This window comes from Gobio gobio (assembly GCF_949357685.1).
Source record: "Gobio gobio genome assembly, chromosome: 1".
Taxonomy (NCBI): domain Eukaryota; kingdom Metazoa; phylum Chordata; class Actinopteri; order Cypriniformes; family Gobionidae; genus Gobio; species Gobio gobio.
Window position 1 is genome coordinate 85392344 of NC_137097.1, and position 25437 is coordinate 85417780.

The 25437-nt window shown below is 39.1% G+C and overlaps 1 pseudogene across 1 annotated transcript in view; it reads right to left on the minus strand.

The window, feature by feature from the left end:
- Positions 1–9112: 9112 nt before the first annotated feature.
- Positions 9113–25437, minus strand: part of LOC307123591 (tryptase-like) — a 37414-nt pseudogene continuing 21089 nt past the window's right edge. The window contains exons 2-4 of the transcript in view: positions 12041–12308; positions 9593–9741; positions 9113–9316 (exon numbers count right to left, since the gene is read on the minus strand). The product of the transcript in view is annotated as a tryptase-like (transcript). The remainder of the gene's footprint in view (positions 9317–9592; positions 9742–12040; positions 12309–25437) is intronic.

The following is a 25437-nucleotide window of genomic DNA, read 5'->3' on the forward strand; positions in this document are numbered from 1 at the left end:
TCGACACGCCGGAGCTTCAGATTCAAACAATCTGAACTTACATAGCAGGCGGAAACTGCGAAGTTTAACTCGGAGTCTATCAGGAAGAAAAAGGGTAAGATTTATTATATTAGAACCGTTTTTTGTCAATGTGAGTATTTTTTAGGTTGCTTATTGTCTTTATGGATTGTATTACAGTTGCTGGAAGCGAGAGTGTGCTGGATGAGGTGGACATTTGGAAGTCCGCGACCATTGAACTCCATGTTTGACGAGGAAGACGCATTGTTGACGGGGTGTCTGGATGGATTGCACAGCCTGGAGCACGCCGAACTTTACATTACATTACTGCTGCACTGTACATAGTTGTGTGTTTAACAATAAAGCTCTTTCTTTGAATAAACAGCTGTGTTTTATAAATGAAGCCCTTTCTTTGAATGAACAGCTGTATGCTTATAAATGCTCTTTCTTTGAATAAATGGCACGGTCCGTATAATTTTCCCATATATTCCTTGATGGTATGAATACTTCATAGCACAATAACATTAATATAAAACAAATTATTACAACATAAATTATATATTTATTAATATTATTAGGGTTTACATTTATAATGAGCCAGGGGGACCAATTATGATTGGTTTGCAGTGATCTGTGATCTGCCTGGATTTTTCTTTTTTAAATGTAGTGGCTTCAGCCAATCGTGAGTGAGTAAATTCAAGTCTGGCCGTTGACTCTCTGGTTTCGCTGCTATTCATATGCTAATTAGAGGCGTCGCACCTCCGCGCGGTCTCTCAGCGGGGGGCTCTCCACCTACGTCATGGTTCGTTTACGACAATTTGTGGCACAGACGAACGCGAAGTTCGCTGCCTGTAAATTGTCGAAAACTGCCGAAAATTAGGGAGATTTCCGGGAGTATACAGGCGTTTACGGGGTTGAAAATCTCACTTTTCATGCAGTGCATGTCAGAAGTGTGAGTGGTAAATACGGTCTCATTTCTCAGTGTCATATATTTAGTGGGCAGGTCTCATTTGATCGCCAGATTCTTCAATACCACTAGTGATATGGAAGTGGAATTTAAACATGGTCTGGATGAATTAAAGGAAGGGTATCAAAACGTCAATATAATTATAAGTATATAAAAGTGTATATTGCTGGTAAATATATAATTAAATGATATCACATAATTAAACAAGGAAATACACAATTGAATAATTGCCATTATAAAATAGTCTGTATGCAAATCATTACCGAATGCTGATGTTTCAATCAGATTACTTAGAGAATGAGATTTACAGAAAGAGAGATTTAAAATCTCTAGTACCACTTTTGCACTCATCTTCTGTGCATTTGATGTACAGGCCAAGTCAAACTCAATGATGCAGGTCTGACTGAGAATTGTTTAATAAATTTATAGAAATGCTTGCATCCCAGATCTAACTCTTTAGATATATTTTTATTGTCATTAGTCATATGTTGGAAACTAGGGGCCCTTCCAGTTTGCAACAATGCTAAGGACTGTACATAATAAACATTGTGTCCATCAATTCACTGATCAATTAATGTGTGACAAAGCCATGCACATGTTTTATGCATCTTCTATTGTTTACATACAGGAAGTCGACATGGCTGTAAGCCGTAAAATTCTTCAAAATAACTGAAAAGGAATTATGAAGAAAATTGTACTTGTCCTGTATGTATGAAGACGAATAATGTTTGATAGATTTGCATTATGTGAATAATTTTTGCCTGGATATTCCTCTGATCTATGCCAGGAAAATATGTTGTGCGATGGTAGAATTAAGGGTGTGTGTGTTGTGTTTAGGAGATGGGTAGAGTCTATCCTACCATAATCTGTGTTGTATAATTTAGTTCCAATTTAGTCCCTTGTGGGATCTGGGTCTGAAGGGTGGCAGCCATTAGCCTGAAAGGAAAACAAACCACAGAGAGAAATACAGTCTAATATTGAACCTTTACCCAAATGTCACTAAGATAGATGGTGCTATCTTACCAACAGCGGTTGTAGATGGCTTTTGACCTGTTAAGGTGTTATGCCATTATGAGAAAATTTGTTTTAGTTTACAAAGACGTGGATCATTATCATGATCATGTTTCTGTAAAGAAAAAGGTCAAATTAGCTGATTTATAATGGTCAGATCTGGCTGCTGGTGTGTAAATGCAGTCAGCCATGTTGCACCTTAAGCTTCTACTTGCAGTTGCGTTTACACAATCTGCTGTATTGTGATCATTATCACCCCCAGCTCCCCTGGGGGAATCTCTTTAAATGATGCTGTTTACACAAGCCAGAACTGTGTTTAGCGCATCAGGTCACCGGTGTGGTGCTGTGCTGTTTGTTATCATTTGGTATTTACGGTGCCATTCAAAAACTTTACCATTTGGATCTCTGTGGCTGTAAACCCTGTGGAGGTTATGCCTGAGCTTACCATAACACACAACTTTCATTACATTTCCAGTAAAATCACTTCCCCAATCAGGTCCCATGTAATCTGATGCTACCAGATAGGAGTTTGCTAAAACTTGCGCCACTTAGTTTGTGGTTGTATTACAATGGAAAACTTGCACCTCCCCTTTCTCACTGGGTTGCAGATCAATTAAATGTAAATTATACGGCCCTGACTGAATTCAGCCTATTCAAGTTACAGTAATCAGGTTAATCATTTAACTGGGCATTGTAATTTTCTCTCATTTAAATTCTTGCAAAAATAGAAGGTAAAGAAATTCTTTCTCTTTAGGTTTTTCATTTCAGTTTTCTTTCTTAACACTCAGTTCTTTCCTTAACCATCTATATTCTCCTTCACATAATTTCAACACTGGAAGGGCTCTTGCCGTCTTGTCCCTACTTGCACATCTCATCTTTCTACCTTCTAATCCTTCTTATACTTCTTCAACATCTTCTAAACAATGCTGAATCATGATGAGATTAAAAGCCATTCCTGGCCATTATAATATAATTTACATTATAATCATAATATAAATCATATTATATTAAAATAGTATGAATTAAAAAAAAAAAAAATTGCTGGTCTCAAGAGGGTCTCTGCTGAGTCATTTGTCCAGAATAATTTATCATCTCACTGATATTTTAGATTGGCCCTGCAGTTTCTGCTGTGCTGGCATGTGCATTGTGTGCACACCAACAAGACCAAACTGGAAACCAGTTGCTGTGGACGTTCAATAAACTGTGAACACTGAGAGCACGGCTCAAATCATTGCTCAATTTAAAGATTTTTTTGTGACTACACAATATAGAATTGGGCACAATTTTCTAGTTTTGGGCTGAAAAGTTATCATTTGCATTCTTCAGAGAATGTATTTGCATATGAAAAGGAAGGTTGGACAAACACAGGTCTGATGGAGAGCCAAAAGATTACTTTTGGTTTTGTCAGTCTCTTTTGAGACACTAATAAACACAAAAGAGCAGCGATTGCAAGGTCTAAAGACTATAGTAAAACGCTATATTTTATAAGACATTTATAATTGTGACAGTCCTGAACCAGTTTTGTCCACCTTCACATTTTACACACAAAGAATTGCAGTGAGATATTTTCGTTGATATGTTTTAGCTAATCTAATCACAAGATTTAATTCACCAGTTAATGTGACCATTTGTTCTTTTCCTTTGTTGCGTTGTTGCAGCAAAGCAAATAAACAAATGTAACTTGACATTTTTCCTCAGAATTGAGGTTTTAATTTACAACCCTCTTTTGAGTACCGAAATAAAATGTCCTCTCTTGCTGCGCAGGCAAACAAGGAGAATCTTAAAGCAAGGGATATCACTTCTACTCTATGCTGTTGCTTTCAATATGGTTGTCTAATTTTCACGCCCCATCGGATTTATACAGTATTCAGTATTTTATATTCCCAACATTTCTAAAAAGGCAAATAAAAATGTACTTACCATAACAGATGAAGAAAGAGAAGAGATCAAACCTCTTGCTTGTGGCAATCCTAAAATTTCGCTGAAAAGACACTCGCCACCGGGAGATCACGTCGGGGTCACCACTTTGTAAACTCCATCCGTTAGCCCAAAAAAAGCGGAATCTAACGGCTTGGTCGAAGGACTTCTGTGTGTAAGCTTTTTCAGCATTTCTGTTAAATTTGCTTAATTTATGATATCTAATTTTAAATCTGACTCCATGAATAATTTGATCTGACTCCAATTTTAACCCTAACCCTAACTCCATTAAGTGTGTTTAGAGTTTATCAGCTGATCTTAACCCTCAGAGACCTAAGGGTATTTTTACAATTAATTTTCCGCCTGGTATTATTTACTAAAAAAGCTTGTAAAACATCAACCCTGTTGTGCACAGACAATTGACACACCTCTTTTTTTTTCAAGACAAGCTGCACTGTCAGTATATTTGTGTTGCATTGATGTCACCTGAATGTAAAATAAGTTATGGGACCATAAAGACAAATGAAAACATAAAACGGAAATTGAATCACTCAAATATTTATTGAAAACACACACAAATAAATAAAAGCCAAGCAATTTTTCTCTGGAAAACAGTTTGTCCAAGTCTTTGGAGTCCTGGAACTCAGGAATAAACATGAGAACTTGTACAGAACCAAAGCTATATACATTTTTCCAAAAAAAGTCCAGGCGTCTTTGGATTTTGATTATTTACAGGTGCCAAGCCTCAAAACAGTTCCTATCAGGAATCACACAGAGGGCCACATCACAGGCTTTGCATTTCCAGGGGGTGGCCTGTTTGACCTGCCTTGTCTGTTTGCAGTTCACACATTGCCTTCTACCATAGGAGGCCTTCTTGCTGGTATCAGCTTTATCCTCAAACTTTTTCCTCAAACTTTCTCCACAAAACTCAAAACTGCCGCGCGCGTCTCTCTCTCCTCAACACTGCTGGCCGTGCATCTTTCTCTATCCACAATAACAGAGCTGTGGTTCATGCGTAATGACGCACACCAACGTGGAGACGGATCAGCTTGTCATTGGTCAAACCCTCGGGCAAAGCGTCATGGGATATCCAAAATGGCAGCTAGCATCGAGCTAGCGGCAAAAATTACGGAAAATGTATAAATTATGGACATCAAGTGGATAAATCTTGGATGTAAGCATTTTGATTTATTGCTGAACAACTCCAAAAAGATGCTCATGTTCCAGGCTGGATAGAAAACCTTCTGTAAAGGCTACAAAGATACCAAAGACACCCCCGTGATGGCTAGCTTGTTAGCTTTCTCCTGGAAAAAACGGTAAGAAAATCGATAAAACTTTCATTGAATAATATAAATATTTATCGGAGGTGCCGAGTGACGTCGCGGACGATGCCGTCGGGCTGAGGGTTAAGATTAGTTGTGATTTAATTTAGATAGTTGATTTTTCTTAGTATCTCTTATTCTCAAATATTCGTTCATCAAGGGACCCGATATCAGACAGAAACAGAGGCGCCGCGACCACGCGTTCACAAACACAAATCGGTTACTTCTGATATTCGTCAGAGGATTTCAGGGTGAATATTTTATCTTTAAGTGGTTGCTTATGCTCACTCAACAAAAAGTGTAATTTTAGTAATATCCACACAAGCTGCAACTTCTAATACAGTGATAGTCATAAATATTGCGCACTGCGCACATGCTTCAGTCGTGCCGTCCTCGGTGTGATCTATCGTAACACAAGATTTTGCGGTAATAAAGGAGTCCACATTGATCCATACTAGAATAATGATTTCAGAATAATACAAGATAAATCAAGATTAACATTTATTTTGGCCAGACAAGAAAATAATTAAACAAGAATCCATGTTACACAACTGATCAGCGTGAAAACATAAATACAATCGCAAATAATTTCAAAGAGTCTTCATGTCTGACACAGTACACACAATGTGTGTAAGTACACTCACACACACTGTGTGTACTGTGTCAGACATGATGGGGGTTCTGACTACAGAATGTTTCCCAAATGGCAGCTCTGTTATCCTTTCTTATATACTGTCGGCCAGAACAAAAGAGGTGTAATCATTTGCAACACAAACACACCTGGTTTTGGGGGAGAGGATCAGATATCTTTGAAGAGACCACACAAAAGGTAGAGAACAGAATTCTCATTAGTTCTCAATCTTTCTAATTTTCACTGCAGTGAAACTGAGACCATTTTACCCATCGCACTGAGACCTTTAAAAAGACATCAGACATGAAAAGGTAAAAACCAATAGATTCACAAAATACATCATCTGTAGTATATCTGCATTCTGTGACTTGAAACACGGGGAAGGGAGCAGGGAGAGGGGGAGAAGGTTTTGGGCAGGGTGGTGTCCCACAGTCTTTCTGTGAGATCTTCTTTCAAGATTAGTGACTTTTATTGTTCTATTGCTGGGGGTTAGAGCTCAGCTTTTGTCTTATCAGCAAAACCGATCCTTACATTGAATGCAACAAATACTGGTGGGTTGCTGCCCATGTCAAATCAATCAAATCACTTTATTGTCACACAGCCATGTACACAAGTGCAACAGCAGGTGAAATTCTTGGTGCAGTTCCGAGCAACATAGCAGTCATGACATGACATGTACAACATTTAAAGCAGCATCAGATTACACATCTGATGCGCCCACAATTACTCACAGCACAGTAAACAGTAAACACTACAATAAACAATAAATAATTTACACAATGTGAGTGTAGTTCTCACAGCTTTAACCAATATACACATACTTACAATATACATATACTTTAAACAATATACACTAAACATACATTAAACAGTATACATTAAGCTATAATAATAATAATATACAATGTACAGTATCCATTATTATTCACAGTAGAGATCCGATGTACAATAGGTGCTATATGATAAATAATAAATAATAAATGATAAATAAATGTGTATATAATGTGTGTGTATCTACAGTGGGTTGTGCTGAGTGATATTCTGTCAGTGTGTGTTATGATCCTGATGGATCAGGAGTTAAGGAGTCTGATTGTTTGTGGGAAGAAGCTGTTCTGGAGTCGGCTGGTGCGTGTTCTGATGCTGCGGTACCGTCTGCCTGATGGCAGCAGTGAGAGCAGCCCATGGCTCGGGTGGCTAGAGTCTCTGATGATCCTCTGAGCTCTCTTCACACACCGCCTGGCGTAAATGTCCTGGAGGGAGGGAAGCTCACCTCCGATGATGCAGCTGGCCGTGCGCACTACCCTTTGCAGGGCTTTGCGGCTGCGGGCGGTACTGTTGCCGTACCAGGTGGTGATGCAGCCAGTCAGCAGGCTCTCGATGGTGCTGCTGTAGAACCGTGTGAGGATGTGGCGGCTCATTCCAAACCTCCTCAGCCGTCGCAGAAAGAAGAGGCGCTGATGAGCCTTCTTCACAACGGCCTCGGAGTGGACGGACCATGAGAGTTCCTCTGTGATGTGGACACCGAGGAACTTGAAGCTGCTGACTCTCTCCACCGGTGCTCCATCGATGGTGATGGGGCGGTGTTCTCTCTCGTTCCTCCTGAAGTCGACCACCAGCTCCTTGGTCTTGCTGACGTTGAGGGAGAGGTTGTGCTCCTGACACCACCGTGTCAGAGTGTGCACCTCCTCTCTGTAGGCCGTTTCATGATTGTCAGTGATGAGACCTACCACCGTCGTATCGTCAGCAAACTTGATGATGGTGTTGGAGCTGTGGGTTGCCACACAGTCATGTGTGTACAAGGAGTACAGGAGTGGGCTGAGAACACAGCCCTGAGGGGCTCCAGTGTTGAGAGTCAGTGGTGAGGAGATGTTACTGCCCATTCTGACCACCTGGCGTCTGTTTGACAGGAAGTCCAGGATCCAGCTGCATAACAGGCTGTTTAAGCCGAGAGCCCGGAGTTTAATGTCAAGTATGGAGGGCACAATGGTGTTGAATGCTGAGCTGTAGTCTACAAACAGCATTCTCACATATGTGTTCCTCTTTTCCAGGTGGGAGAGAGCAGTGTGAATTGTTGATGAAATGGCATCATCAGTGGAGCGGTTTGTGCGGTATGCAAACTGCAGTGGGTCCAGTGAGGGGGGGAGAACAGAGCAGATGTGGTTTCTGACTAGTTTCTCAAAGCATTTGCTGATGATGGGGGTCAGAGCAACAGGACGCCAGTCGTTTAAGCAGGTGGTTTTTGACTGCTTAGGTACAGGAACAATAGTGGACGTTTTAAAGCATGTGGGGACCACAGACAGGGAGAGGGACAGGTTAAAAATGTCCGTGAAAACTCCAGCCAGTTGGTGCGCGCACGCTCTGATGACGCGGCCGGGAATCCCGTCTGGACCCGCAGCTTTACGGACGTTCACCCGCCGGAAGGATTGGGTTACATCCGCTACAGTTACGGAGATTGCACCAACCTCTGTATCTTCAGCCGCGAGCTCTCTCTCCGCGAGGGCGGTGTTAGTTCCCTCAAAGCGAGCATAAAAGGTGTTGAGCTCGTCCGGGAGAGAGGCAGCGGTGTTCGCGGTGGAGTTTGAGTTCCCTTTATAGTCTGTGATGATGTTAATTCCCCTCCACATGCTTCTGGAGTCGGTGGTGTTGAACTGTCCTTCAATCTTGTCCCTGTACTGGCGTTTTGCTGCTCTGATGGTTTTCCGGAGGGCATAACTTGCTTGTTTATGCTCCTCCGCATTACCGGAGTTAAAGGTGAGGGACCGCGCATTAAGTGCCGCGCGAACATCCCCATTTATCCACGGCTTCTGGTTTGGGTACAGCCGAATTGTTTTGGTCGGAACAACGTCATCTACGCACTTCCTGATGAAACACGTTACGCTATCAGCGTAGACCTCGATGTCGTCATCAGAGGCCGACCGGAACATCTCCCAGTCCGCGTGATCAAAACAGTCTTGTAGCATAGAATCTGATTGGTCTGACCAGCACTGGATGGTTCTGAGGGCGGGTGCTTCCTGTTTTAGTCTCTGCCTGTAAGCGGGCAAAAGTAGAATGGACGCGTGATCTGATTTGCCGAATGGTGGGCGAGGGAGGGACTTGTAACCCTCCTTGAAGGGGGAGTAGCAGTGGTCTAAAACACGGTTCCCTCGCGTGTTGATGCTAACATGTTGGTGGTATTTGGGTGCGATGCGCTTGAAGTTGGCTTTGTTAAAGTCTCCGATCACAATAAACGCAGCCTCAGGATGCGCGGTTTCCTGCTCACTCACTGACCTATACAGTTCCTTTAGTGCCCGGTCTGTGTCGGCTTGGGGGGGAATATACACCGCTGTAAGACTTGATCCAGTCCTGGTACTGAGAAACTCGTGTGAACACGGTAGGATATGCGGCTTTAGCACATCCTTCACCAAAACTCACAATGCCAGATTGAATTCACAGGGAGCCTTTCCTAATGACCATTGGACCTCCAGAGTCTCCCTGAATTGACAAACATTCAGCATTTATACCTTTGACAATATACAGTGAACAATAGAACAATTTTCTTGCAGAAAAATATTAGATGACTAACTTTTAAGGCTATTCTAAGCGGCCAGACACAGGTGTAGTATGAAAGAGCAGTCCTGGACTAGTGTTCATGATCAGTGCTGCAAAAACTGGGCTTAACTGAGCAACTAGGTTGGCAGTGTAAAGTTCTCAGGTGACCAACCAAGTTTTTGGGTTAGAAGGGGTTAAAATGAACAACTGGTCTCTTACCTTACATGTACCGTTTCCTCCCTGATTTAACAATCCAGCACAAATCATATTGCTTGTGATGCTTTTGTTGACCCATTTATAAGCATTATCACAGTCACTGTCACTCACAATCTGTATCATCACCTCCTGCAGTACATCAGGAAGCTGGCCTGTGAGACACATTTGATGGCTTTAACCCCTTTATGTTCATAGATCGCCCACTGTTTTTCAACATTCACTGCACACTATTACTTGACCTGGACAAACTGAGTATAGTTAGAAAGATTAAATACTCCAGTTTAGATATTTGACCAAACTTGGTTACCGTGGCATTCATTTCTTATTGTGTTACAAGAATTCACATAAGGGTCTAAGAATATGCCTTTTTTCCTTTTCTTTTAGATAGACTTCAGGTAACAGGCAAATTAAAGGTGAAAGTGGTGTTGATGGGCAAGCCATAATGCCAGAATAAAGGCTAATAATGACACATGGTTTTATTAAATTAATTATTTGCAGGGACAATCCCCCTGGAGCAATATGGAGTAAAGAGCCTTGCTCAAGGACACACTGGTGGCGACCGCTGGGACCGAACCCATACGGTGTATTAGTTCAGTGGTTTAACCCACTAGACCAGTGGTTCTGAAATGGGGGTATGTGTACCCCTGGGGGTACGTGAAGGCACTCCAGGGGGTACGTGAGATTTTAAAATATAGCCTACATATATTTAAAAAGTAGCATCCATGCAAAAATCCTTTAAAAATAATTATCTAATAAATATTTCAGGAAAATATAAGTATTAGTTCACAAAATTAATCTTATATTCAGTAGGCTATTCAATTTCATTATCCTAAAAACCCAGAGTCTCCCCCATACCAACCTGTCATATGCCACCTGGCATCATCTGTCAATCACTTGGATCAACGATAGGGTGACCAGACGTCCCAGTTTCCCGGGGACAGTCCTGGTTTTTAATGTTCTGTCCCCGACTGGAGTTGTCCCGGGAAATGTCCCCGTTTTACAGCTTGTTCCAAACAACCCGCAGATATATTGGAAAAAAGCGCCCAACCAACGTACAGCTGCTACGCTGACTCTACTTGGTTGCGTGTGCCGCTACTAGCCTACTTCATGAAGAACGTACCGAGTCGAGAGCAGACAGAGCGCCATTATCGTCAAATATCAAAAGAATGCTCGTTTTCGCTTTCAAGGTAGTAACATACTAACTGTTGGTTTTTAATTTAAAGTAATATTGTATGTGCTTTATAACAGAGCCTCAACAAGGTGCAGGATTGTTTTGTCCCCAAAAGTTCCGCAGTCACAACACAGTGATTACCACACATCTGAACTGTAACTTAAATATAAAAACCCTAACCCTAACCACAAACAATTACACTTGCAACCAATACATGTGCAGAATACAAATACTTTCTGCTTAAAATAATCCTAAAATGCTAAATAACAAGACCAATTAAGGACAGTAAGAATTATTTTCAAGCATAGGCCTAAACGTAAAACTTTTGAAGTAAAAAAAGTAATTTATGTAGTATAAACTTAAATACAATTATAAAATGTTACAATATTTGTTGAATAGTTTTATTTATCATATTTATGTTTTATTTTTGTAATGTGTTTTTGTTAAGTCATGTTACAATATTGTTTTGAACTGCTTATTTACAATGGTTAGCTTACCATTAACTGTTAAGCCAGACCAAAATTCCTAATAATCAAACTAAATCATAATACTTAAACTAATATAATAGGACTCCACAACAACAACAACAAAAACATTCAAAAATGTATTGTCCCTGTTTTTTAATTCAAATATAATAACAAATGAGATTTGAGTGATATTTTGACCACTCAAATAGGAAATGTCCCCGGTTTCCATTTCAGAAATATGGTCACTGTTTTCACTACATTAGTTTGAATCACTACATTTTAGTGATGAGAAATATTTGCAATAAATTTAGTCATGGATTATTATCATTTAAAATGTTCTAAATAGTTTATTTTTTTTCAAATGTTTGAATTTTGTATGTGTTTATCTGTTCCAAAGTTTAATAAATCAGACACTGATGGCACAGTGCTCTGTTTTAAGTCTTTTTTTTTTTTCGAACCAAAAATGCTTTGCGTTGGTTAGGGGGTACTTGGCTGAAAAAATATTTCACAGGGGGTACATCACTGAAAAAAGGTTGAGAACCACTGCACAAGACCACCATCTCTTAATAGTTTTACTGTTTATGTTGGAGCTTATATAGTATCTCCATATTAATAACAGTCTTGAACTGTAGACTTTGAAGTGTTGGCTTTCTAAATATATGTTGGTTATGTGTCTATACAGAATGACTAATGAGCTGCAACCTTTATATTCTTGGGTATGTCATTTATGAAAAAATTGCGGGTGTCTAGTAAGGGGTTAAAATCCATTTCTAGGTGAAACATTGAGGTTTACAGTATTGTCTGTTCACTCACCTTCAGATTGTAGCCTGCCCCATCCAGTGACCCAGCTCAGAGTACCCACAGGAAACTCACTACCAGCCGCCGCCAGACAGACCGGCGTAATGTACTCAGAGAAAGACACGGAAGAGGAGAGCTGGACCAGTGCTATGTCATTATCAGCACCATTATTATAGTTAAAGTCCGGATGGGTGATGATTTGACTCGCTGACCTGGATGTCTCATAAGGGTTTGTTGCTAGTACATCACTACCACAAGGAGCCTTTACCACGCCTTTCCCTGACTACAAGCAGAGCATGTTAGAAGGCTTCACAACAAGTCTGGACTTTCAGCGTTTTGGTTGCAATTGAAAACCATTATATGATGAACAATCCTGGAATGATTTCTTCAAGAAACGTATTTTCTTTTTGACTGAAGAAAGACAGACATGGACATCTTGGATGAAATGGGGGTGATTAAATAATCTGAAAATGTTCATTTTGGGGTGAACTAATCCTTTAATTCTCTTTGAGTGATGGCCATGACAGTGTGCTCAATGTATTTTGTTGTTGTTTCTTTGTGTTGTTTTTTTCCTAAGCAAAGTTAAGTTTGCTATCAAGTTGGAATTGTAAATTACTTATGTGGAGTATAATTTGAGTTTCATTTTGTGTTGAAATAAAAGTGTTTCCATCACAAATTTGTGTCATTGACTGAAATCATATATGGTTAGTATATGCAGAGATATTGTAATATTGACTGAAATCATATATGATAATTATATGTAGTTTATATGTATATTATCCCTATTGAAATCTGTATGAAATACATATAAATAAATGACACAAAATGTAAAATAATTCCTATATGATTTTAATTTGACTAGCATATGATTCAGTATAAGAACTTTATATGATTTGTACATGAATATCAGGTATTTTCTACTAATACCATACACTATTGCATACTGTTGACTTGTAAAACTCGTATAAGATTTTTACAGTATTCATACATGACGCAAAAATCCCCTACAAGTTTTATGTGTGCTTTTTAGTATGAAAGTAGCCATACACGGTCTGATTTTGTGTATGACATATATTGGACTTACATGAAACACATAAGATAATTCTGGCTGATTTAAGTAAGGAACATATATGGTCGCTGTATATGAACCATACAGGTTTTTTTCATATGGGTCGGCCTGTGGTTAGAAGTAGAGTTTCTTGTTTGCATGACATTTGGACTTAATAAATCCTTACCTTGAGCAAAATAAGAAAGCTGACATTCAGTACAAACATATATTTTATTTTGAATAAATGAAATGTATGTCTTTTAGTTTGTCAAGAGATTTAAAGCACCTTTTTGAACAGTGCGCATGTACATATGTGCCCTAGTAAGAACGAGCTTATGATTGAATCTGGAAATAAAGCAAAATAATGGAGAAAAAAAGAGAATTACTCCTCAGACACAATGTCCATAATTTACAGCAAAATATCTAGCAATGAATTAAATCTCAAATTCATTAAAGTCAGTTATTACTCCACCACCTGCGTAACATCATTAACACCCCCTCACCCCGCTCTCCGTTTAAACGCTTGCATTTGGAGAATGGATGGATGACCCAAACCCCAAAAAGTCTATTGATTGAGAGTTACTGAATATAACATTTTAATAATAATTAATAATTATAACAAACATTGTTTGAGTAGTTTGCACAAGTATGTTACAGCATTAAAAGAAATTAATTATTTATTATTATATATTATTATTTTCCACATTTTAGAAAATGATTAAAGTCATAAAATCTACATAAGTAACATAATAGGATGAGATTTATGTAGTAACTAAATTAAATTAAACAAATCAATTTATCGTTTAGCTTCTTCAAAGTCACCACCTGTTCTGAACTAAACTTGAACTGCATCCTGATTCTTGGCATCCATCCATAAAAACACATGAATTTCACACAGATGCTGAATTTTAGGCATTTAACCATAAGTCTTCAGATCCAAAGATCATAAGATACCATGTAAATTGCTAAGTAAGTAATTTTAAGGGTGTTTTAAAAGGTTCTCAGGAATTAAACGGCTTGTCAGTTATTAAACAGCTGAAACAAACATTATTAAATGAATGTGTAATTTGGTCATGTTATGGACTTTGTGTAAGATCTCACCTGCTGCGTAGAGAAGTATGGTTCCGGCAACACTCAGAGCCGTGTTAAACTTCATCCTTCTGTTCTGCTCTGTGATCTGACTGCCGTTTCCTCGACTGACAGCCGTATAATGCAATGTAAAGCACCTCATTTATCAAGAGTTTTCTGCCCCACCTCTTCAGAAAAGATTCAGAGATCAATAGGACTCTTTAGACGATGTGGGTGTAACCACTTTTGGCTAGAGTCGATTTCGTTCCCACCACCTTTGAAGAAATATCTGCAGAAAGCAATGACAACTCAGAAAAAAACTCCAAACCATCATTCGTTGAAATCACACGTATCATGAAACATGAATCAAATACAGTGGTCAATGTTTTTTCCTGCTATCTGTAATGTTTAGTTTTGTTTCATGTCTTATTTTACAGTTTAGTCATCATGTTCACAGGCGTGTCTTGTCTATTCATTAGTAGTCTGTTTATTTAAGCCCTCATGTTTGTTCGTCTGTGTCTGGTATTGTTGTATGTGACCTACTGTCAGTGAGTTTTGGTCATACTTAAGTCGAGCCATGTCTGTTTTCTTATTTGGTTCACGTTTTAAATTAAACTGCACTTAGGTTCTGCAAACTCACCGTTGATCCTTATGTTATCCTATCTCTGTTCATGTGTTTTTGTATTCACTGCTTTATTGCAATAATGTGTAAAAAATAAAATAAAAATTATAGCAACATCGGCTTAAAGGGTTCACCCAAAAATAAAAATTAGCTCATGATTTACTCCCCCTCAAGTCATCCTAGGTGTGTATGACATTGTTCTTTCAGACAAACACAATCAGAGTTACATAAAAAATATCCTGGCTCTTCCAAGCAAATTTCCATAGCCAAATTTCCATTGCAAATTTCCATAGCCAAATGTCCTTATTCAGAGCTATAAGTGAAACTGAAATTGACTTCATTATGACCCTTTAAAACTCTTAAACTTGTAACCCAGACTCAAACTAGTACATTTGCAGTCTAAGCCAAAGTTCATATGTTCAAAATCTAAATCAGCACAATTGCATATTTAACTAAATATGTATGTGAGTGAACAGCAAAAACTTGTAACAATGTAATAGTTAATTATAATATGTAAATCATTGTAGTAATTTTACTTTCGTCCATCCAAGGACGCTGAGTGATTGGTACTTGTGTCACCGCTGATGTTGTGATTTTTGGATCAAAGGTGTGGTTATGAGTACATCAGATGACCACCTTCCCCCTCTGTCCCTTATATGAATAAAAATTGATTGATTGATTGATTGATTGTCCCTTAGTTTGGGACACTAGTCAAGGTCTTTTACCGTGTCTGTATGAGAACACTCCAAACAGGAGGCCGTTCAATCATTTAAATTGAATGTAAAGTGGGGAGAGTTGGTCAGCTGATTTATCTGAAAGATTGGGGAGATGTGTAATCTGTAGAGCCTCTTCTGTATTATCAGCACAAGGAAGACACAATTGTAATAAAATAGATTTTATTAACAAAAGATAAACAAGCATAACTAACACCACTACTAAATGAACGGTAAAGAAATCGAGTGCATAAGATGCACATGTGGTTAAGTTGAGTGTGGCTATGGAAGAGTTGCGTTATCTTCTGGAAAGATAAACTGTTATTTCTCTGAAACTAAGGTGAAGAACCTTATTATGCATCAAACAAATAAATGAAATTTGTTATTAACGTATCGCATCAGTTAAATTACCTTGTAAGAGTGGACTCCTGTAGATGGTTCAATCTGCAGGGTTGCCAGAAGACTAAAGAAACGTTATCAGAAAGATGGAAGAAAACTGTACATTTCTCTTCTATTTCCACCCACTGCAACTCATACCAACGACAGAAATAAGTGCAGTTACAATAGCAAAATATGTGGGAGAGCGTTGCTATAATGTGACTATATTGTATTGCAATAGGGAGCACTTCAAAGTCAATACCAAATCAAAACTAGTTAGCACAGTATTCGTAATAGAAAGGATTTAATGACAAAATCATGTTATGGTTACACTTAAAATAGCTTCAAAAAGGATGTATGAGATGATAAACTTATAGCATCAATCATACACGGCATGAATAAAATGTTACCTGAGGGAGAGAGAAAGAGAGAGAGAAAGAGAGAGAGAGAGAGAGAGAGAGAGAGAGAGAAAGAGAGAGAGAGAGAGAGAGAGAGAGAGCAACAGTTCCAATCTTCTTTTATCTATTCCTTGACCATGTGACTGAAACCAAATGTATTCTTTCAAAATGACCAATCAGACTGTAAAGGTGTGTCTGCACCCATGGGGCCTGCAGGCCTCTCTATTGTCTTCCAGATGGCCCTTGGGGGGGGGGGGGGGGGGGGTGACAACAGTAAAGCAAATTTCTTTGTTGGATTTCAAATATCTTTGATTATTTTCAATTCCTTCAACCTCTAATTTAAATCAGAAAACCATGTACTGATAATATACAACAATGCCAAGGTTTCTGGAAAGAGGTTTGGTTAAGTGATATTTACGTTCAATGTGGTTGAGTAAGCAGTCCGATGGCGGGAGTGATGTTACGTATGACACTGAAGCTTCGATGCACATATCGCGCATGCAAGACCATTTCTAGTGAAGCTCCGTATCGTGGTGTGTATCAGTGATGCGCGGGTTGATCCAAAATGAGCGGGTGCCTGCGGTCACCCACGGTTACCCGCGGTTACGAGTCATCCAAAAATATTTTTAATGATATTCGGGTCGCGGTCGGTCGGGTCGTCAATAAATCCTTATTTACCGTTTGAATGTTGAGCGTTATTAACTTTTGAATAAATGCTGACGCGGGACAAAATGCCCGATTTCCCAACACGTTGAACTGAGCAATGCCATTGGACCATTTTAATAAGCTACTTTTAAACGCATATAGCTCAGTAAAGTCAGTTTTATGTATTTTCTGAGAGGAGGCGGGATTTTTGTTGGGAAAGTCGGGGGAGAGACGCACACTTCGATTAGACTGGATAAAGTAGACGGGTTGTTTATACATTGACCCGAGCATCACTGGTGTGTATTGGTTTCCCAGAGTCACGGGATCGATGACAAATGAAGCCTCACTTTCTGTCCAATCATGTGCGCGTTTCGCTTTGCGTGTCAGAAGGTTTAAACCCCAGAGTCCTTGTTGGCTCAGTCCGTCTGGTTGATGGGTTTGTGAGGACATTTACATTTTGTGAGGACTATTTTTTGTTGTTGTGTCTTTTTATTTTGGTAAAATATTTGCACTTTTGTTGTTTTGTTTTCTAGGTAATTTGGTGTTAGTATTTGGGGTTAGGGTGGGATTAGGGGATAGGGTTGGTGTTTGGTGAATGCTTTGTATTTGGAGCAATGGCAACAGGCAAAAAAAAAGACATATTTTGAGTTTAAAGCTTCCAATGTATGTATGCTTTTCTGCTGTCTAAAAGATGAGAAATAGACTCCGACACTGTGAAACAGTTTTTTTTCCTTGATAAAAATACTTAAAAGCTTTATTGCTTTTCTGTCATTCCTACACAGCGAGAGAGATATTAGTTAATACTATATTAGATCTTATTGAATCATATAAACTCATTATATTTTACTGTCACACTTTAATGATAACTTAATTTATTTAATGGACAAATTAAACACAAACGTGTAAGGCTTTTATTTGTACACATAACATTGAAACGATGGGAGTGTGTTGTGGTTGCTTTATGGAGTCAGAATAGACTCATTAATAATTCACGCAAAAAACACGATGCACACATGCATAGCTGATTTCACATGCATGAAACCAAATTCACGTGCACAAAAAACAATTCACGTGCGCAAAATAAAATTATATATTCATAAAATACATTTCACAAATGCAAAACACAATTCGTAGATTTACAACTGTGCACAAAAACTTTTGAATGTTTAAAATGTACACGTTCATCCTGTAATGCGAATGTGCAAATCGTCATTCACGTGTGTGAATTGCCTTGGATGTGTGTGTGTGTTTTTGAGACTTTCCTGGCAGCGCAATCCTCCCTACACAGAGGAGTCGTACTCTTTAGCCAATCAGATTTAAGCTCATCAATCGGCCAATCATAACCGCGTGAGGGCGGGCCCACCTGAATGTTACGTCATCAGCGTTCGACCACAGTTAGAGATCATGGCTAAGCAGCAGAGGTATGTATGTGCAGTTTGATCGGTTCATTTCTGTGTTTACTGAAACTAAGGACTTAGCAGTTAAGAAACTATCACTTCAACTGATCTCTGTGTGAAAATAAACATTTAGTAGTATTGATGGATTCTTATGTTTACTTCATAAAGAATTACGCATATGCACACCATACAAATGTAGGATTTTTAGATTCATAAACTCCATAGAAAGCATAACAATGGTTTGAATGATGAGAGATAGTGTATATAAATAGACGAATTAGATACATAGATATTTTTCACGTGGTCTTTTATTTAACTATTATTTAATTAGGAAAGTGCAGTCACAACAGTGTGTTTGTACCTGCATGTCATGTCCACCACACATTCAACTGATGATAATAATTTATGTAATGAAGTGCATACATTGGAGACCTTTTATATTTAATCTATGTTTTGTTTTAACTTTAAGCTGCACATATATGCAGTTTTATTGTTTCAGATTTCCAAGACAGATGATGTATGAAGTTGCAGAGACCAGTACCTTGACCTTAGCATTCCTACTGTAATTCTTTCAAAACAGTCGTTGCATCCCTTCGTTTTGACTGTTGTTTCAACAAGAGGCTGAAAGTCATGCATTGTTACTGTATTAATGTACACACTCAAGGAATAAAGCCCTGCTATGCATTATTAAATGTTCTTGTTTTATGACAGAATTAAAAGATTCAAAGATATTTGCTACAGTTGATGTATACGGTTTATTAGTTTGAAAGTTTCTGAATCCTTTGGGAATAAAACCTATATGAAATGACTTGGCCATGATTAAAGAGAGTTCACCCAAAACAGTTTTTTTTTTATTCATTTACTCACCCTCAAGTTGCTCCAAACCTATATGAAGTATATAGGTTGAGTTTTGTTTGTTCTGCTGAACACAAAGGAAGATATTTGTAAGAATGTTTGTAACAAAGCACATCTCTGCAGCCATTGACTAACATAGTAGGGAGAAAAATACTATGTTAGTCAATGGCTGCAGAGATTTGCTTTGTTACATTCTTCTAAATAACTTCCTTTGTGTTCAGCAGAACAAACAAAACTCAGTACAGGTTTGGAACAACTTGAGGATGAGTAAATGATGAAGAAGCACAACATGTAGTACAGAGAAATAAAATATATATATATAACATTAACATATCTAAATATATTCTGTAGTTGTGAGATTGGCTGATTAACAGTTTGAAGCTGGGCTAGTTCTTCAGTCACAGGGCACTGGAAGCACAATGTCATTGCATGGCTGGTCAGGGATGTTGGTAGTGTTCCAGTCAGTGTCTTCTTTTCTTTTAAAGTAGATAAATGTTTATCTCCAAATGATACATTTAAGTGCAATACATCAGGTAAAAAGTTAACAAATGAAATGTGTTCAATCTAGCCGCCACTAGCCCTTTCTCTGCCAGAACACATCAGATTTTGGTTTGATATTTAAAGCAGTCAGCACGTAGTGCAAGAGGTACAGACAGAGGAAGAGCAGGAAGCAGGAGATGAAGTGATGGTAATATCATTTAATATAGTTTACTGAGTAATCTTAGTAGTATGATGTTAATTGCATCTTTGTCTGATCAGCATAAAAACTGCTTTTTTTGCCAGGCAAAGTAAAATTAATGCTTCACAACATTGTCCTGTGACATTAAAAATTACAATACAGCACAGAACATGAAAGTACATGTGTACTGAATAGATTAAGACATTAATACAAAGTATAAAAGAGAATAAGGAAACATGAATTTAGATGTTTGTGACTGCTATCCAGATGTCACGCCAAAGGTGTGTAATCCTGAAAAATACAAAGGAACAATAAGTGTGTAATAATTTAACACTGTATACTGTTGCACAAATGACAAAATATCTTCATCACTAAACAATGAGTGCTCATAAAAAAAATTGTACTTAGTGAAAAAATATCTTGATGAGGCCAGTACTAAATGGGAGCTATTGGCCACACAGATTATTGTTTTACAATCATTTGTGTGATTGTAACTGAGAGAGATGTCTGTCTCTGTACCTGCAGCTAAAATACAACAAAACAAGCATCATTTCCTCTTCATATGGGACATCTGATCACCACAGCAATTGCTTACATCTGTTAATATTGAATAAACTATCACTTCAACTGATCTCTAAGTCCTTAGTTTCAGTAAACACAGAAATGAACCGATCAAACTGCACATACATACCTCTGCTGCTTAGCCATGATCTCTAACTGTGGTCGAACGCTGATGACGTAACATTCAGGTGGGCCCGCCCTCACACGGTTATGATTGGCCGATTGATGAGCTTAAATCTGATTGGCTAAAGAGTACGACTCCTCTGTGTAGGGAGGATTGCGCTGCCAGGAAAGTCTCAAAAACACACACACACATCCAAGGCAATTCACACACGTGAATGACGATTTGCACATTCGCATTACAGGATGAACGTGTACATTTTAAACATTCAAAAGTTTTTGTGCACAGTTGTAAATCTACGAATTGTGTTTTGCATTTGTGAAATGTATTTTATGAATATATAATTTTATTTTGCGCACGTGAATTGTTTTTTGTGCACGTGAATTTGGTTTCATGCATGTGAAATCAGCTATGCATGTGTGCATCGTGTTTTTTGCGTGAATTATTAATGAGTCTATTCTGACTCCATATTGCTTCATCTGACAGAGCTTCTTCCACAGGCTTCTGCCTGCTTTATTTTAAATAAGCACCAGATTGCGCTGTTCTCAACAATCTTGAAGCTTCGAATCTTTTCCCAGAACAGTCAGGGGAAAGCCTCACTGCTTCATTTCTCCATCCCTAGATAGCGATGACTTCTTCCACTGGTTGTGCTGGGTGCAGAGGCATAGCAATCTTTTCAAAAGTAAGGGGGATGGAAGTGGTGTATATATGTCACGCAAAACTTAAAGAAGACTGAGGTGAGGACTCATGTGCAGAGGGAACTGATTTATTTACGAAAAAAACCAAACACAAAACAAAACCCACAATGGGGGCAAAACACAAACCAAATAACAATATAACTTAAACATACCAAATGGTGACAATCACAGGAAACCAGGGGAGCGTAGACAAGACAACGATCTCACAAAGACACAAAAGGAACTTATAAAGGGCAGGTGGGAGAAATCAAACACTAATCAGATAACAAGGGGAGGGATCAGACAAACACACAAGCAATTAGCCCAAAATAACAAAACACCACATGTGCTCAATGAGACAGGACAGACATGGGACAATATATAGTATATTAGGGATGCAACAATACAGTTAGTCCGGTTCAATACATACCTCAGTTTTTTAACCACGGTGTTCGGTTCGGTTCTGATGGCTAGTCACATTCGTTTTTTTTTTGCTATTCTAATCTTAGGCGACAGGAACAGAAAGAGTTTAAGGAGAAAATAAAAAAATATATAAATATTTTACTTAAAAAACCTTACTTAAACTTAAACCAAAAACCCTTGAACACATTCCTAGTGTATAGTAGGGATGGCAGACGCGAAACAGACGTTTCGGGGCTTTGCCGAGATCCCGAAGCGCAGATGTTTCGAAACACTGCTCCGAACTGTGATTCGAAACACCCATGTCACGTGACTATGGCTAAATGAAGCTTCAAAGTGTTTCATCAGGTGGCGCCTGTCGAAACTGCGTTGATTAAAGGGGGCGGGAACAAACCACACAGTCACACATCAGGTATAAACCTAATTCACCACAGTTTAAAAGTGAAGTAAATCCATCTTCACCTCGTGGGTTTTTGTGAGAGGAGAGTGATTTTGTGATAGCAGTGAGATTTATAGTGCGCTTTGGTTAGTTATATTTAGGCTAGATTTAAATTAGATATATTGACTGATAGGTATAGACAGTGACATATAGTATAGATATAGTGACACATTCATATAGGCTAAGTTAGATAGTGACAGATAGATAGCACAGCATAAGTTAGATATATAGAATTATATAGATATAGATTCAGGTGATATATAGATAGATATATTAATTGAATATATAAAAATGGAGGCTGCACGCAAGAGATGCCGTACATCTGTGGTGTGGGAGCATTTCCATTTGGAAGCACCAAATAAAGTGAGATGTGTGTATTGTGATAGGCAGCTAGCCTTCTGCAACAATACATCATCCATGTATTTACATCATCCAAAAATATTTGTGCATGCCAGCAACAAGTGTCCCTTGTGAGAGGATTTTTTCAAAGGCTGGAGAAATTATATGTAAAAAAAGAAGTCAGCTGAGTCCTTCAACAGCAGAGCAATTCATATTTTTGAATAAAAATGTTTTGTGACAAATGTGACACATTGTGGCTTTATTTATTTTATTAATGTTCATTTTGTATAACAAACAAATATATATATAGTTCTTTACAATGACGAGGCTACAGGTTACAAAACCAAGATCATGTACTTGTCAGACAGATGTTAAAAACAATTTTTTTTACATGGATCATTGTCAAGGTATTTCAGATCAACACATGGAAATGACCACTAGATGGCGCCGTAGAGACGGGTGTCGGATTGATTCGAAGCTTCGAAACAATATGACACATTTGCTTCAACTGCTTCAGTGCTTCACGAAGCCTCGGTCTGCCCATCACTAGTGTATAGTATAATATGTAAATCTACACTGGCAGCTCAGAGCATTTAAGTATGAAATTGAATGAATAAATGTACAATTAAAACAGACTTCACTATAAAATATACTTTGATTCTTACTAAAGCTGCTGTATTTGTCACGTGTCCAGTCTGTTTTGGTCGTGTTTTATTTCGTTGTCATGTTCCTTTGTTCTCTTTCCCGCCACTTTCTCTGTTTCCTTGGTTACCCTCGTTAATCTAGTTCTGTTCAGCTGTGTGTAGTTCATTATCATCTGTGTCACCTGTGCCCCTCGTTATTTCAGTCATCTGTGCTTTTTTATAAGTTCCTCTTGTTCACTCTGTCTTTGTCCGGTCACCGTTATGTGGACCCCCCCCCGTTATGTGGACCCCCCCCCCCCCCCGTTATGTGGACCCCCCCCCCCCCGTTATGTGGACCCCCCCGTTATGTGGACCCCCCGTTATGTGGACCCCCCCGTTATGTGGACCCCCCCGTTATGTGGACCCCCCCGTTATGTGAGCCCCCCCTTATGTGGACCCCCCCGTTATGTGAGCCCCCCCTTATGTGGACCCCCCTCGTTATGTGGACCCCCCCGTTATGTGGACCCCCCCCCCGTTATGTGGACCCCCTCGTTATGTGGACCCCCCCGTTATGTGGACCCCCCCCCCCCCGTTATGTGGACCCCCCCCCCCCCCCCCCCCCCCCCCCGTTATGTGGACCCCCCCCGTTATGTGGACCAGAGGTCTTCACAGAGCCCCAGAGACCCGTGGACCCGGGAGCCGTACAGGTTTGGGTCTATATTTTAAATGATCAGCCGGGTCCGGGCCGGGTCCTAATCTATTACTTCGGGTCCCGGGTCTGTTTAACATTTGTGTCTAATACCCGAGTTGATCCAGACTCGGAGAACACCTGCCCATGATCAGAGTCAGTCAGCACTGCTTGTGTGTTTTTTGTAACTTGCAACTTATAAAATTAGGATAAGAAAAGTGTAAGGCGGGAAATAAGGTTTAAAAAAAAGAAAGAAGAAAAACCCGAGTGATCTCTCTCTCTCTCTCGCCTCACACTCTCTCTCTCTCTCTCTCTCTCTCTCGCTCTCTCTCTCTCTCTCTCTCTCTCTCTCTCTCGCTCGCTCGCTCGCTCTCTCAGCCATTGCAAGCGCACAGTAATAATAATGGATACCTTCATGAGTGATGTGCGAAAAAAGCTAAAAAACAAAGAATATAAAGAAGTTAAACCCACGGGCAGCTCTTCTGTCTGGGCATCCTTCATGCATATTGTGGACAAACATGAGAAAGTAAGTGCTGTCAAGTGTATTAGCCTACGTGTGACACACTGTTGAAGTTTGATTTGAACTTATATTTAAATAATATATTTCAAATCAGCAACACAATCTCAGGTGAACTGTCACAAATGTTTTCTATGATGCTCAAATCGCGTAAAAAAGCTCATATTTCAGGTTTCTCCAGCCAATGCGCATGTGCAGTCTCAAGCGCGTGTCATGTTTCTATGGTAACCCGAGCTTCCAGTGACTGATTATTAATAATAATATGAATGAACCGTCTTGTTTAATCTTAAAGTTTTGGTGGTCAGACTCGGCTCACAGAGATGATAGCAAATAAATAATGCGGACGTCAGCGGCCACCGAACGAGCAATCGTTATTATAGTTCAAAAAGGCAAACAGTCAAAGTTATTATGCGAGTTAACTCAAGTCGAAATGCAAATCTGCAAAGACGCATTTGTCATCCGTCACGTGACATAAAGTGGACTTTTAAAGCTGAAATGATGAGTGAATTAAGCTTGCTTGGAATAACAAGAGAGGAATAACATGGATTTAACTTTTGGGCAAGGATTAATGCATCGCAATCAAGTAACGTTACAAGGAATGGAGACGACGGCTATGGTAAGACAAAAAGTTGTTTCGCAACTTGTTTATTGACTTGTTAATATCAGTTTATTGAGGAATATGTGACAATCGGGTCTGTGTCTTCTCGCCGGGTTCGGTTCCAGCTTTTAAATAATAGACGGGTCCGGGTCGGTTCCAGGTACTACATTTTTGGCATTTCTCGGATCTGCACAGGTCCGGGTCCAGCTTTTGAAATAATAGACGGGTCCAGGTCGGTTCCGTTTAGCACATTACGGGTCTCTTCGGGTTCGGGTATGAATTTTTGGACTCGTGAAGACCTCTAATGTGGACCTGTTATTCCACCAGCTATGCAATCCCTGTATGTGTGTTTGAATCTTCCCTCAGTAAACTACGTTTGAGATACTCCTCTGCCTCTCCTTGTCTTCCTGCCTGAGCCAAACCGTAACAGTATTAAAGTTTTTCAGTCAAGAGCAGGGAGTGATTTTTCTCTTTGTCTTTTGTTGTTTTAGTAACATTAAAGGGATAGTTCACAACATAGATTACTCACGCTCAAGCTGTTTTAACACTGAATAAAGTTCTTTCTTCTGTTGGACGTAAAATATATTTTGAAGAATGTTGGAAACCAAACAGTTGCTGGTCCCCAT